This window comes from Rattus rattus, chromosome 4, assembly GCF_011064425.1.
Source record: "Rattus rattus isolate New Zealand chromosome 4, Rrattus_CSIRO_v1, whole genome shotgun sequence".
Taxonomy (NCBI): Eukaryota; Metazoa; Chordata; class Mammalia; order Rodentia; family Muridae; genus Rattus; species Rattus rattus.
In genome coordinates this window covers 172,302,565-172,316,574 of record NC_046157.1, presented here as the reverse complement: position 1 = coordinate 172,316,574, position 14,010 = coordinate 172,302,565, and positions in this window count along the sequence as shown.

Here is a 14,010-nt window from a genome sequence, read left to right as displayed (position 1 = left end):
GGGGTTGGATCAGATGGGAAGGGAAGTAGGGGTTTACAGGGAAGAGTGGGGAGAAGGAAGCCATAGTCATAATATACATACAGGGAAAAAATCTGTTTTTCAATAAAATAAAAGCATAGAATAAAACAAAAGAAAACAATCAATTAATATAGAAAAGCTAAAACTTTAAATGATATGTAGTCAAAGTTTAAAACCTTTTTGATACCATATATACATATATATTGAATATATATATATAGTTTCAATATATATATTAGAACACTAACAGGGATATGCCTAATTCTGAATTTTAGTTTTATCCTATCTGTGTAAAGTTTTAAACTGGGAACTATTCTTTAGAATAACCCAGTTAGTAACCATTCTTTAAAAATATCGCTTGCACTCATTGATAAGTGGCTATTAGCCCAAATGCTTAAATTACTATAGATGTACAGAACACATGAAACTCAAGACAGATGATCAAAATGCAAATGCTTCTCCTTCTTTAAAGGGGAACAAAATACCCTTGGCAGGGAATAGGGAGGCAAAAATTAAAAAACAGAGGCAGAAGGAACACCCATTCAAGGCCTGCCCCACATGTGGCCCATACATATACAACCCAATTAGACAAGATGGATGAAGCAAGAAGTGCAGGCCTACAGGACTGGATGTGATCTCTCCTGAGAGATACAGCAAAAATTACAACAAATACATGGCAGTGCCAGCGGCAAACCACTGAACCAAGGCAGAACCTCGTTGAAGGAATCAGAGAAAGGACGGAAAGAGCAGAAAAACTTAGAACCCCATATGAACAACAATGCCAAGCAACAGAGCTTCCAGGGGACTAAGCCACTACCCAAAAGACTATACATGGACTGACCCTGGGCTCCAACCTCATAGGTAGCAATGAATAGCCTAATAAGAGCACCAGTGGAAGGGGAAGCCCTTGGTCCTACTAAAATTGAACCCCAGTGAACGTGATTGTTGGGGGAGGGGTGGTAATGGGGGAGGATGAGGGAGGGGCACCCATATAGAAGGGGGGGGGAAGGGTTGAGGATGTTGGCCTGGAAACAGGAAAGGGAATAACAATCAAGAAAATAAATACTCCATTAATAAAGAAAAAATACAACACAAAATGGCCCCAGATATAGGTAATATTGCCTTCAAAGCATGACACTATAGACCAGCAATATGCTGGCAGTACAGGCTGATCTCCTCAGGTTTGATGAAACCGCCAAGATCCTTTCAGCATACTTCATTCACTATAGAACCATTCAGCTTACCGAGAGCCCAGGGGTAGGTGTACTGATGCACCAGACTTGGATTCTGATAAAAGTGGGTGGCTCTACTTGTGTTGTCTGTCCCTGTTGTCACGTATAAAAACACGGGCTTGGTGAATCCACTCACTTCCACACGTGACTTTATAAAAGCAGATTGTGGGAATGGTAACTCTCCTATGTACTGCTACACCTCAGATTGCCTCACAGAATCAGTGCTCAATAAGCCTTTTTGGAATGCATACGTGATTTATCCATCCCTTTTGTTAATGTTCAGACCTCAGTCATTACTTGAGACTTACGCAGTTCTAATTGGGATTACTGTTGTTGCTATTGCCCTTTTGGCCGGCTCCTTAATCTACTTTCAGGGGAAACATAATTGGTTCAGGATTTATTCAGTACCCCACAGACATGTAGAGTTCAACTTGGGAGATGAGGTTTTGAAAGGTGGGGAAAGAAAAAGAAGATATCATTTTCCAGCTTTATGAACAGGGATGCTTTAGGATATGCCTTTATTCCATATTTCCCGGTAGAAGCGTAAGTTTGCTGCAGAGTGCTGTCCTTCGAGCAGAACAGCCCTTCTCATCTTAATCATAGTAACTCTGATTGTATTCAAGAGTCTCTCAAGATCGGACCGGCTCACTCTCACTGAAGGATGAGTAGAGAAGGTCTTTAGATGCTCATCTGAGAATTCAGCCACTCTCTACTGCACCTATATTCCAGATATATGATAATCCACCCAAGTTGCATGTGGTAGTTAGAATTCTAGGATACACATAGAATTGGGATGGAGGGACTGCATCCATGAAGTGGTAGATAAATCATTATCCATGCTGCAGAAACTTGGTGTAAGTGGGGATACCTAAGCTCCTAAAGGTCACCCCTCACTCATTTTCCTGTAAACAAGCCCTATAATATAGGTTTAGCAAATTGGATTTGGTTGGAATAATTAGGGAGTTCAGGTTTTAGTTCACATCCCAGGATAAGTGAAGCCAGAAAACAGGTAGGAAGCAACACTATAGTTAGCTGACAATATAGACAACTGTTAAAATTTGGTCTTTTACTATGTATCATAATGCTAAATACTGGCCACTAAGGCCTAACTGCACCCAGGATGAGAGAATCAACATGGAGACCCAAGTGATGTTTTGTAACCTTGTCCCCTCAGTTATCCCTGGTTGATGAATAAAGATGCCTACAGACTATAGTTGTGCAGAAGGGAGATATGTGGGGTGTTTGGTTCCTGGACTTGGGGTGGGAAGCAGGAAACCAGGAGGAGGAAAGAGAGAAGATGGAGAGAGAACAAGATGACATAGGGTAGGAATCATAAAAGCATGGCCATAAGGGCTGCCTAATTGGAGTTAAGAGCATCCCCAATGGAACATGGCAAGTTATAACTTGGGGTTATTGATGAGGAAGTAAGTTCTAATAGTTTAGAGGGCAGATATCTGCCCAGCTCTAGAGCTATCAAGGCTTATTATAAATATAAAAGTTATATGTCTTTTATCTGGGAACTGAATGATCAAAGGCAGGTAGAAAATCCTACTTGGGGTTAAATACTTAATACAATAGACAATGATTCTAGGGAAAATCTAGTCAACATTATCTTAATATGCAGAAACAAATAGTGACCATAATCTAGCAGACATGCAAATCCTTCATCCAATATACTGTTATTATATGTTAATTCCAGACACAAAGGTTTTAAGTTCGTTTGTTGAGATAATTTGACCACCGTAACCATATTAAAATATGCTGTTCATTTGAACACTTGTCTTTTGAAGAAAATTGTCACTAAGTCCACACCCTTGTTGTTGTCTCTCCTCTACTGCAAGCTCCTCCAACTGCTAGTGGTCAATTCTGGCTATGACCTCTCGAGTCTCATGGCATGTGTCTGTCTTCATTCTCTAGATTTTCCTATTCCAGATAAAATCCTACAACTTGTAGTTGTGCCTTAAAAAATTAGCATTAAAATTTCAAGATTTTTCACCATGTTCTTTTCACGGGTGATTCATTCCATTATATGGGCAAATATTCTATTTTTTTTTTTAAATTCTGAGACAGTGTCTCACTGAGTAACTCAAATCTTCCTCAAAGTCTCAATCTTTCTGTCTCTGCCTTCTGAACATTGGGGTAGTTGGCATGTTTCAATGGACTGGGCTATTGGTACATAGTGGCCATTTGGATCCAAGTCCTTATTTTTCCCTATCACTTTCTGACTAAATTAATGAAAAGTACCATAAAATATGTCACTTAATGCTTCTGTATAATTGAAATGTGCTTTCATTTAATCCGCACTAGAGCTGCACCGTAGTGCCCTATGACATCTGTGGGATGTCTTCATCTCAGTCAAAACCAAAGCATCTAGCTTCCAAGCTTTGCTCCACCATCCCGTATCACCTGCCGGGGCTGCTCTCTGAGCCTGTAACAATCTCCTCCCTACTGCGATCTGGTTCTCCAAGGCGAGATTGCTGTCATGCCAGGCCATACACGTCTGGTCCATGGTGACAATGTCTCTAGCCACCACACACTTCTAGACTGAATTAATTTACATGAGCACAGGACACGGCTAACCTCTGGTCAGGCCAAATGAATAAAATTGCCCACCTAGACACAAAAGCCCTGTACACATCCATCCACCAAGAGCATTCATAACAACTGTAAGTAATGCAGAGAAGGAATCTTAACATCTGCCTCCATGTTCTCTTGGCTACTCTCCTCTCTCGCTCTAGTCTCCTCCTCCTCTAAAACTTTTCTCCCACCCATTCTTCCTTCCCATCCAATGACACGTCTTATTCTATCTTGTACCTGCCTTCACCTGCATAATGACATCATCCTACAACTTAAAATAAATAATTCTATTTTAGAGTGTAAAATTCAATCATTTCTAGTGTGTGACGATCATTGGTATAATTAATCTTTTCGAGTTGGGATATTTGATATAAGTTAAATTATATTACATGGCCTTCAGGTTTGACTTATTCTTTCACTTTGCATACATTTTTGAAGTTCATCCATGTTGTGAAATCTGCTAGATGGAATTTGCAATGCATTATGAAAATTAGGTGATAGTAAGAATATGCCAACGAAGATGACCATAAAGTGATCCTAACACTAATGTGAGACACGTGAAGAAACATCAACTCATAAATAAACACAAACATGATGGCTTGGTTATGAAAGTAATTCAGATCATAAACAGGAAGTGAAGGGAGGGACATGGGAAGGGAGGAAGGGAGGAAATAAAGGGGATGGGATACTGGAGGGATAGGAGAGAGATACAGAGGTCAAAAAAGTGAATAAAAATGTATAGCAGGGGTAAGAGGAACTGGGTTAACCACCTGAAGGGTCCCAGACACCAGGGAAAAGAGATACTCTCAGGACCCAACATGGATGACTTTAGCCAGAATGTGCAGAGAAGAGGGAGATAGAACCCACAGAGACCACTTCCAGTAGATAGGCATGGCCCCCAGTAGAGGAATGAGGGCACCCCCATCTCATCTCAAAGCCTTTAACTTAGAAATGTTCCTGTCCAAAGGAAGAAAAGGGAAAAACTTGGAGCAGAGACTGAAGGAAGGGCCATCCAGGGACTTTCCTACCTGGGGATCCATCATGTCTGCAGACACCAAACCCAACAGTGTTGGTGTAGTTAAGAGGCGCTTGCTGACAGGAACCTGGTGTGGCTGTTTTTGGGAGGTCCGGCCAGCAACTGACCAATGCAGATATGGATGCTTGCAGCCAGCTCTCAGACTGAACTCAGGGAACTTGGTGGGGGGAGCTGTGGAAGGACTAGAGGAGCCGAGGAGGGATAGTAACACCATAGGATGAAAACAACAGCAGGCTTGATCACCCAGCACTCTCAAGGACTAGACCACCAAATAGAGCATGCTACAGGGGAGGGATCCATGACCCCAAATACATATGTTACAGAGGATGGCCTTTGACAGCAATGGTAGGAGACCATGGTACTGTAGGGGTTTGTTGCTCTAGAGTAGGGGATGCTGGGTGGTGGTGGGGGCGGGAGAGGGGTGGGTGGGTGGGTGGGGGGCACCCTCATGAGGGGCAAAAGGGATGGGGAGGTGGATATGGGATGGGGGTTTGTGGGAGGAATAACTGGGAAATAAGATATTATTTGAGGATGTAAATGAAAGAATGATTAAATTCTGAAAAAAATCCCTACTGAATTGTTGATTAGATAATATTTTGGAGGGTGGTCAGTTTTTTAAAAATATTTATTTATTTATTTTGTGTATGAATACACTGTAGCTGTCTTCAACCACACCAGAAGAGGGTGTCAGACTCCATTCCAGATGGTTGTGAGCCACCATGTGGTTGCTGGAATTTGAACTCAGGACTGTGGGAAGAGCAGTCATTGCTTAACTGCTGAGCCATCATTCAGCGAATAGTCAGTTCTTGATACTAATTAAACCAATTCTTCTAGTTAGTAGGGATGGCTAACATTTGCCAAGCCTACAAGAAGGATGGTCATTTAACAGGAAATGATGAAAGCAGAAGTGCACAGACCGCAGAGAGTCTTAGGGACAGATGATTTTATTTCTATTTTTTTAGATGAATGAAGTCTGACATTGTTCTCAGAGTACAGACTTCCTTTTGTCTTACAAGGGATCAATTCAAAGAGAGGATGAAGAATGTTCAAATTAATAGTAATGGACTATTGTTTAGACATGATGAGCTATTTCAATATTTATTATTTAATTAATTAAATATTTAATATTTAATAATAGGATGACTTATTTTATGAAATAGTGAATCCTGTACCTGGAAGGTAAGTGATTTCCTTTCAAAATATGAATGGTTCCCTCTTCAAAATTCTTTGGCAATGATTCTGGGTGTGGGGAAGTAAACAGACTTCATTATTTCCAAGCTACTCTGGGATTTTGTGGTTCAACCCTGCAATATTCGCTTGTGAGGTTTCTACTGACCTCAGCTGAAACTTATTGATAGTTTATTAGCAAAGACAAAGGCTGCCTTATGTCAGTTAGTATGCTTTAGTATCTCCCATCTTAGTTTGCAGTAAATTTCTATTAATTTGTACCCTGAGAATAATTTCTGTGGCTTAAGAAAGGCATTGATCCATTGAATCATTTAACATTTTCTTGGTCATATCCACGTTTGCTCTCAAAACAATTCTGCTATCAACCATTTGTTCCATAATGTGAAATAATGTCAATTTGTTCCCTTAGGATTGTTTTTCTTTTTGACTCTTATTTTAGAACAAAAATTTACATTTCTATATATGTGTATATGATTTGCATATGTGTATGTGTATGTGCCTGGTAAATGGGTGAGGTGCACATGTAGACCTGAAGTTGATATTAGGAGAATCTCCCCTAGTAATTTCTAGCTTAGCTTTCAGGACACAGTTTCTTACTGCACCTGATGACCTATCAGGAGACTCACTTGTCGTGTGAGGTCCAGAGATGTCCCATCAATGCCTAACAGCTGCTAGAATTATATTGTGTGCTCTTTGCCTCGTTTCCATTAATGCTCGGATGACAAGTCCCTCATGCTTGCACACCAGGCACTTTATTGATTAGCTTATCTCTCCAGCTCCTTGGCTTCTGCCAAAAGCAATCTGGGATGTTCTGAGAGCTGAGATGTTGTTGAAAAGCAGTGAATAAATTACATATATATATATATATATATATATGGAAACAGTAATGTTTTAATTTTATGTTACTTTTCATTTAAATTATATGCGTTATAGGGTTACAGGCTTATAAAAGTTATAGGGTTATATACATATATATGTTCCAAAATTGTTAGTATGTTCCCTTCATCTAGCTCTTTTTGTCCTGCTCCTCATTCTTCTTCTTTGTTACAATATAGGTTTTATTTAAGTAGTAACAATAAAACATGTATACAACGGTTAAGTAGCTCAGAAAGCATCAATTTTCCTGTATTGTGGGGGAGTGTGTAGCTTTATTTTTGAGTGTGTAGCACTCTTCAAAATGTTTTAATCATTAAATTTATTTCTTTATACTACCAATGAATGTATTATTATTTAATGTTATATTTTGGCATATAGAGTGATGTGTAAATACATATGGAACAATTATTATTCAGAAAATATAGGTTATAAAGTACGTCACATTTAGTTTTTAATTGATAAAAAGGGAAACATACCATATCTTATTTGAACTTTGAGTGTCCTATGCTGACAATCATTACTAATTTGAACTTTTAAAATTTTTTCCTAAGAAATCAAATTAAAATTCATTAAGACATGGTACAGAGGCTGGGTTCCTAACTGGGTGTGTGACTTTACAATTATTAGCTTACTTTATAAGCTCAGTAAAATCATTCTCATCATTTATCAGTAGAGAAACTGAAAAACTTAGAAGGAAACCGATATTACTTTCAATTTTCAGTTACTATTTTTGACATAATATGAAATCTGGATAAAGAGCCATCTACAATCTCTTAAGTGATGTGCGAATACTTACCCACAGTGGGTAGCACCTATCCTAAAAAGGAAAACGTGAGTGGATAACTAGCATGCACGCAAGCATTAATTGATTATATAGGTTTGTTTTTCTTTTCTTTTTAAGGCAGAAACTTACTGGGTAGTGCTGTCTGGCCTGGAAGTCATTACAAAAGACCAGGATGGTTAGAACTCACAGTGTTCTGCTTGCCTCCCAAATATGGCAATTAAAAATTGCCAGAGAATGACAAATACAGAGGCAAATGCTCGCAGCCAACCATTGAACTGAGAACGGGGTTCCCTTTGGAGGAGTTAGAGAAAGGACTGAAGTAGCTGAAGGTTTGCAACCCCATAGAAGCACAACAATACTGGGCAAATTCAGACCCCCAGAGCTCCCCAGGACTAAACCAACACCAAAGAGAGTGGGCCACATGGGGGACCCATGACTCAGTGTCATGTAGCATAGATGGCCTTGTTGGCACCAATGGGAGGGAGAGGTGCTTGGCCTCAGGATGGCTTGATGCTCCAGCATAGGGGAAATGCCAGGGCAGGGGAGGTGGGAGGGAGGGTGGGTGAGCACCTCATAGAAACAGGGGAGGGGGATGGGATAAGGGTTTGCCAGAGGGGAAACAGGAAGTGAAACCAAAACAGAGAGCTACTTATTTAAAGTTTCCCACAGAAAAAAAAATCAGTAAATTCCCCAGAATTTAGAACCTGGGTGATTAATTAATTACTAACATCTATCTCTTTGGCCAAGTGTCTATGAGGTGTGTAACTTTAGGAGCGATATGAGAACATCTTGCTATAACCACACAAATTCAGTTCCCTTGCAATTTCAAAGGGTTGCCATCACCATTGGCATCAACTCTACATCACTGAGTCTCTCTGCTTTGTTGCTTCAGACCTTTCTCCAAGATAGAAGACTTCAGCTCATGGCTCACCAATGGAGAACTGTGAGATCATTAATAGCGCCAGACGTGACTGTCAGTTGAGTGTATGGATATCAATGGAGGAACTGTAACTTCTAGCAACACAATTCTGGCACCTGCTGGTCATGGTGTTTCTGAAGCAGTGTGTGGTGGTTTATGTGAGAAGGGCCCCATAGGCTTACATCTATGAATAAGTTGGTGGAAGAGTTTGAAAATGATTATGAGGTGTGGTCTTATTGGAGAAGGCATATCAGTGAGGTTGGCTTTGGAGTTTCAGAAGAGCCTTAGAATCTTAGATCACTCTTGCTCTCCCTCTCCCTCTCTCTGCCTTCTATCTGCAGATCAAGGTGTAAACTCCAAGCAGTTCTTGCCTTCCATGCCTTTGGGCTCTGTCTGTCCAAAGTCATAACACAATTAAACACTCCATCATAAGTTGCCTTGGTCAAGGTGTTTTAGCACAGCATTAGGAAAGTAACAAAGATAGCCCCCGATGGCCATAAGCCCTATTCATCCACATTGCTAACCATCTCATTAATGGTATCCTTTACTGGCTTCCTTTCAATTCTCTTTCTTTAATTAGTGAATCTCACTTCCTCACTTTCTTTCCTAGAACTCCCCTGGCCCCAAATCGATGTCATGCATCCATGCTTAGGAGTGCGTGCATATGTATGTATACCAACAGAAAACAGTGCAACTATATTTTATGGGTGTCTGGTGGTTAACTCTTGTAATACGTGTTCTAAGTAATAATCCCTTTCTACTTTTTCCGCTTAGTTATGACGACCTATCAATTTTTCTTCCAGATGTCAATTTTCTATTCCCAGAAGCCACCTCACAGCTCAGGCCTTTATCATAGCGTCCCCAAGGTATTGCGTTCAGCTCCTCGTTAGCATACCCTCTTCTATCATCTAAGACTTCCTGCATACTGATTCTCCATAAATTTCCTTCCTGTGTTAGTTTCATCAGTCACTTCCCCACTCCAGAACCTACAATTACTCTGAACAATTTATCACATCAAATCTAAATTCCCTCCTTCCAAGTTAAGATGCATTTTCTCCACCAAATTCTCCAAGCCCGATAAGCTCTATTGATTTTCTATGTGACTGAATTCTTACAGCACCTATAATCTTGTCACAGAATTTAACACATTTATTATCTTGTATTATTCACATATTTTATATGTTATTATCAGTCCACTAAAGTTTAAGCTCCTTGATGCTATATTTTGCATTTCCGATAATCCAGTAGAGTTCAAGGTAAACATAAAAAATAATCCCTGTTAACATTTTAATACAGATTAATCATTTATTCTTAGAAACTTCCTGGAAAAGGCAAATTCATATCTAATTCTGCAAATATATTTCAGAAAGAAGAAAATGTCAGAAACTGTTTAATTTTCCCAAAGTTTCAGTGTAAACAAAAAGTTCTTTTGACTTGAAGTTTCAGTGTATGATCATTAATATTCATGTAGTAAAAGACATCTCTACGAAGAAAGGGTTGGGATGTTATTTCCAAAGTCTGTGGTTATTGTTAAATATTTTAGCATAAGACAGAGTAGAAGAGAAATGATTTGTGGAGAGCAGGCTCTGGAGGACTTAAACACTGTGTAGCAAGTTACGCAGAGTACTATCACTTAGCTAGTTTTAAAGATATGTGTTAGTAACAGCAAAGAAACCCATTTTTATTAATGTCAGTGATTGAAGAAATAATGAGTTTCATTTCTAAAATTTCCCTCACCATTCCCAAAGACACACTTTGGGGGGGTGTTAATGGTCCCCCCACCTCAAATTTAAGCTCTTTCTAAATGCACATGAAGAACACACATTCAAATCTCTAGTATGCAGTAATGATTTATTAGTAATATGATAATATAATATAAACCAATATAACTTTCCATATTTAACAAAGCTGTTTGCAATTGATAAGATATATGTGTGTGCATGCGCCTGGGTCTGTATGCATGTTTTTGTATATATATATATGTTAGTGTGTATGTTTGGAGAATAATTGGAGGAATATGTCTAAAAAGTCTAACACTTGAAACCGAAAAATAAATCAAATTCCTGTCAGAGCCTGTCCAGGTGTTTTCCAGGCTGGATTTTTATAATTACTTGAGGATGCTCCGTTGCAAAGGTCCAAATAGAAGCATCTAAATCTTACTGTGCAACCTCAGGGAACAAAGATATTCTCTTAAAAACTTGATTGCTTTTCTATGGAAGCAGTTAGCTTTGATTTATATGACTTCTGAAGGGAGCTTTTCAGAGGCTTTGAGTAATCCAATAAGGATCATATAATATACTCCCCTTTATATCTCACCGAGTTGCTGTGTATGGGGCTCTTTGTTTATGATTCGGGAAATAGGCTAAAAGCTTCCTGGGCTCATCTCTGTTCACAGAATTTGTTCAGGGCGCGTGCGCGCGGGGGGCGGGGTGGGTAATGGCCTCCCACATTTTAATAAGCAGTAAATCTCAAGTAATTCAATGCCCCAGCAGCATGCTGTCTTGATAGTGCGGGCCTCTCCTGTGTTTTGACCATTGCTCCTATTCAGCAGTCTGCGTAAGAAGGCCATGCTTAGCTCATCACCGAGCTTCTGTTTGGAGACATTGCTCTTCTGAGATGTATATACATGCCTGCCTGCGTGCGTGCCTGTGTGAACATGGCCTGAGTGGCCTCACGTCTAAGAGTCATAAATGAAAAACAAGTATATGGCATTACGAATAGCCAATCATTTAGTTAAGGGTTTTATAATTCGCCGAAAAGGCGAATTTTGTGTAAATCTTTATATGAATAAACTCTATTGGAATCCTTCATAATGGGTCCTACCTTTCTTTTAGAATATTTGTTCCCTTGTAAGTTCTTCTGGATTATTTTTTTTAAATATAAAATGGTTCCAGTCACCTTGTGCATAAAAGCTTAATTGACTTCTATTCTGTTTGACTAATAAAGTGCCAGAGATACGGTTTTTGGACACACATTTAGGAACTTTTAATATGGGAGCACGTTGGAGAGAGCTGGTTCCACTTGCCAGTTAGGTTGTGTCTGTGTTACGTTACTTATGGTCTCCTACAGGGTGGTGGAAAGGTCTTGATTTTTCTAATTTGATCTGATCAATTCCTTAAGAATCAATCATGTCATGGTTAGTTTGATATTCTTAGGCAGATTTATCTCTAAATTCCAATTTAATGAGTAGGTTGGTTTCTTCATAAGGAACGGCCTCTAATATTATGTGATTAAAATTGCTTCTTAAAAATATTATGAACATTTAGGCAGCTTAAGAGCATGGGATATTATGATGATTTAAAACAAACAATAAACACTCACTTAATATTGTAAGAATTGAGGGAACAGGAGCAAGTATTTTCTAGGTATATTAAAATGATTGCCTATTTCTCTTGGGTTCAAGCTTCTCATAAATATATTGGAATTAGGAAATAGAGCTGGTACTTTAAATCCAGTTTGAATTCCTTCTTTCCCGAGCACGATGGAGGAAGCAAAACGATATCTCCAATAGAGAGACAGAACTCAAAAATGAGCTTTGGACTCCCAATTTAATTCAAAGGAAACTCGTTAAACTCACTATTAGGTACACGGTCTGTGCTTACACTTTATTTCTATGAGGTAGTTTTCCTCACATATTCGAAATTGCATGGACTGCGAGACATGGTATATAGCCCAGGCTTGCTTTCCCTTTCTTTAAGTATTTATGGAGTGCCTATTACTTGCTAGACAGAAATGGAAATACAGATAACACAGCCATGAATCGAAGACAGATGAGGTCTCAGCATTTTAGAACTCAAGTTCTGTCGGGGAGATAAATAACTCTGAGTGACTAAGTGGCCTAGGAGATAGCAGTACCTGTGCAGGAATTTTAACTGAATGGTAGAACAAGGGGATCTGTGCGGTGGTTATGCACTGAGTGATCTAAGTGGTTCAGCGGGGTTTAGGACATGCATTTTAAAATTTGATACACTGGAATTTGAGAAATAGTAGAAGAAACGCACTTTGTACTTCTTGCACCGGATCATGCAACCTGATTCGTTCATAACCTTTTCCCTTCAAGACCCTAATTTACCTCCTATCCTCCCTCAGGCCCATGGAGACGGAATGTCACATAAGGTTGATAAGAAGACTAGATAAACAGCCCCTGCTGAGTTCTCAATTTTCGTGCAATTAGATTTTAACATTTATCCTCTAATTACACTTTTGAGTGACTGGAAAATACACAGTCCCCGTTTGCTCAAGTCTTCATTTCCAAAGGCTCCTTTTGAAAGAACATTTGTGTTAAATAAATTGTTATGCTTTTATCTTGTTAGTCTGTCTTTTGATGTAAGGGTCATATCTGCGAACCTTGCAAAAAGCCACCACTTCCTTTTTTTTTTTTTTTTCTCGACTGAGATATCAGCAAAGAAGAACTGCACACCGATTGGAGAGTAGACTCTGAGGAGAGAAGAAGCAGGAAGGCCTGGTGATGGGAATAAACATGACATACTCAACAGACAGAGGGGGTGAGCCAGTTTGTCTAAGGCATTACTCACTAGAACTGTCTTTGATTATAGAAATGAAGTCAGCATGTCAAAGAGACACCTGCACATCCATGTTTATTGCAACGCTGTTTACAATAACGAAGACAAGGAATCAACCTAAATGTTCCTCAATGAATGAACGGATAGAGTAAATGGTATACTATACAGGGTGAATAGTCATCCATAAATGGAATGAAATCCTGTGACTTGTAGACAACACAGATGGAGCTGGAGGACATTATCCTAAGTGAAGCAAATCAGAGACAGAAAACAAACCACATGATCTCACCTATATGTAAAAATCTGAAAAAAAAGCTCATCTCAAAAGAGCTAAAAGAGAATAATGATTCCCTAAAAGATCAGAGACATGAGGGAAGAATGCCTGAGGGAGCTGGGTCAGTGTGTAAATCCCAGTTCAATTGGAGGGAGTAAGATTTTGAGTTCCATGGTGGAGTATAGTGAACACAGCCGATGGCAGCGTGTTGAGCTTTTCAAAATAGAAGAGATAGAAGGTTTTGACTGCACATATCAAGGAGAAATTGTGGAAAGTTGAGGTGACCCAATGCATGGTCCCTTGACAAATCACGATTCCTTATATGAAAAGTCAGTGATTGTTACTTCAAGTATTTATATGTCACCCAACAGAAAATAAAAAATTAAATATCTGAGTTGCCCAACACTTTGTAGGTAGCGAACCACATGAGCTCAGGCAACATGAATATGAAAAGGTTCTTATTTATTATTCTATTGCTGTGAAAAGATACCATGGGTAAATTTATAAAAGAAATCATTTTATTGGGAAGCTATTTACAGTTTCAGAGTGTTAGTTCACATCATGGTAGGGAGCATGGTGGCAG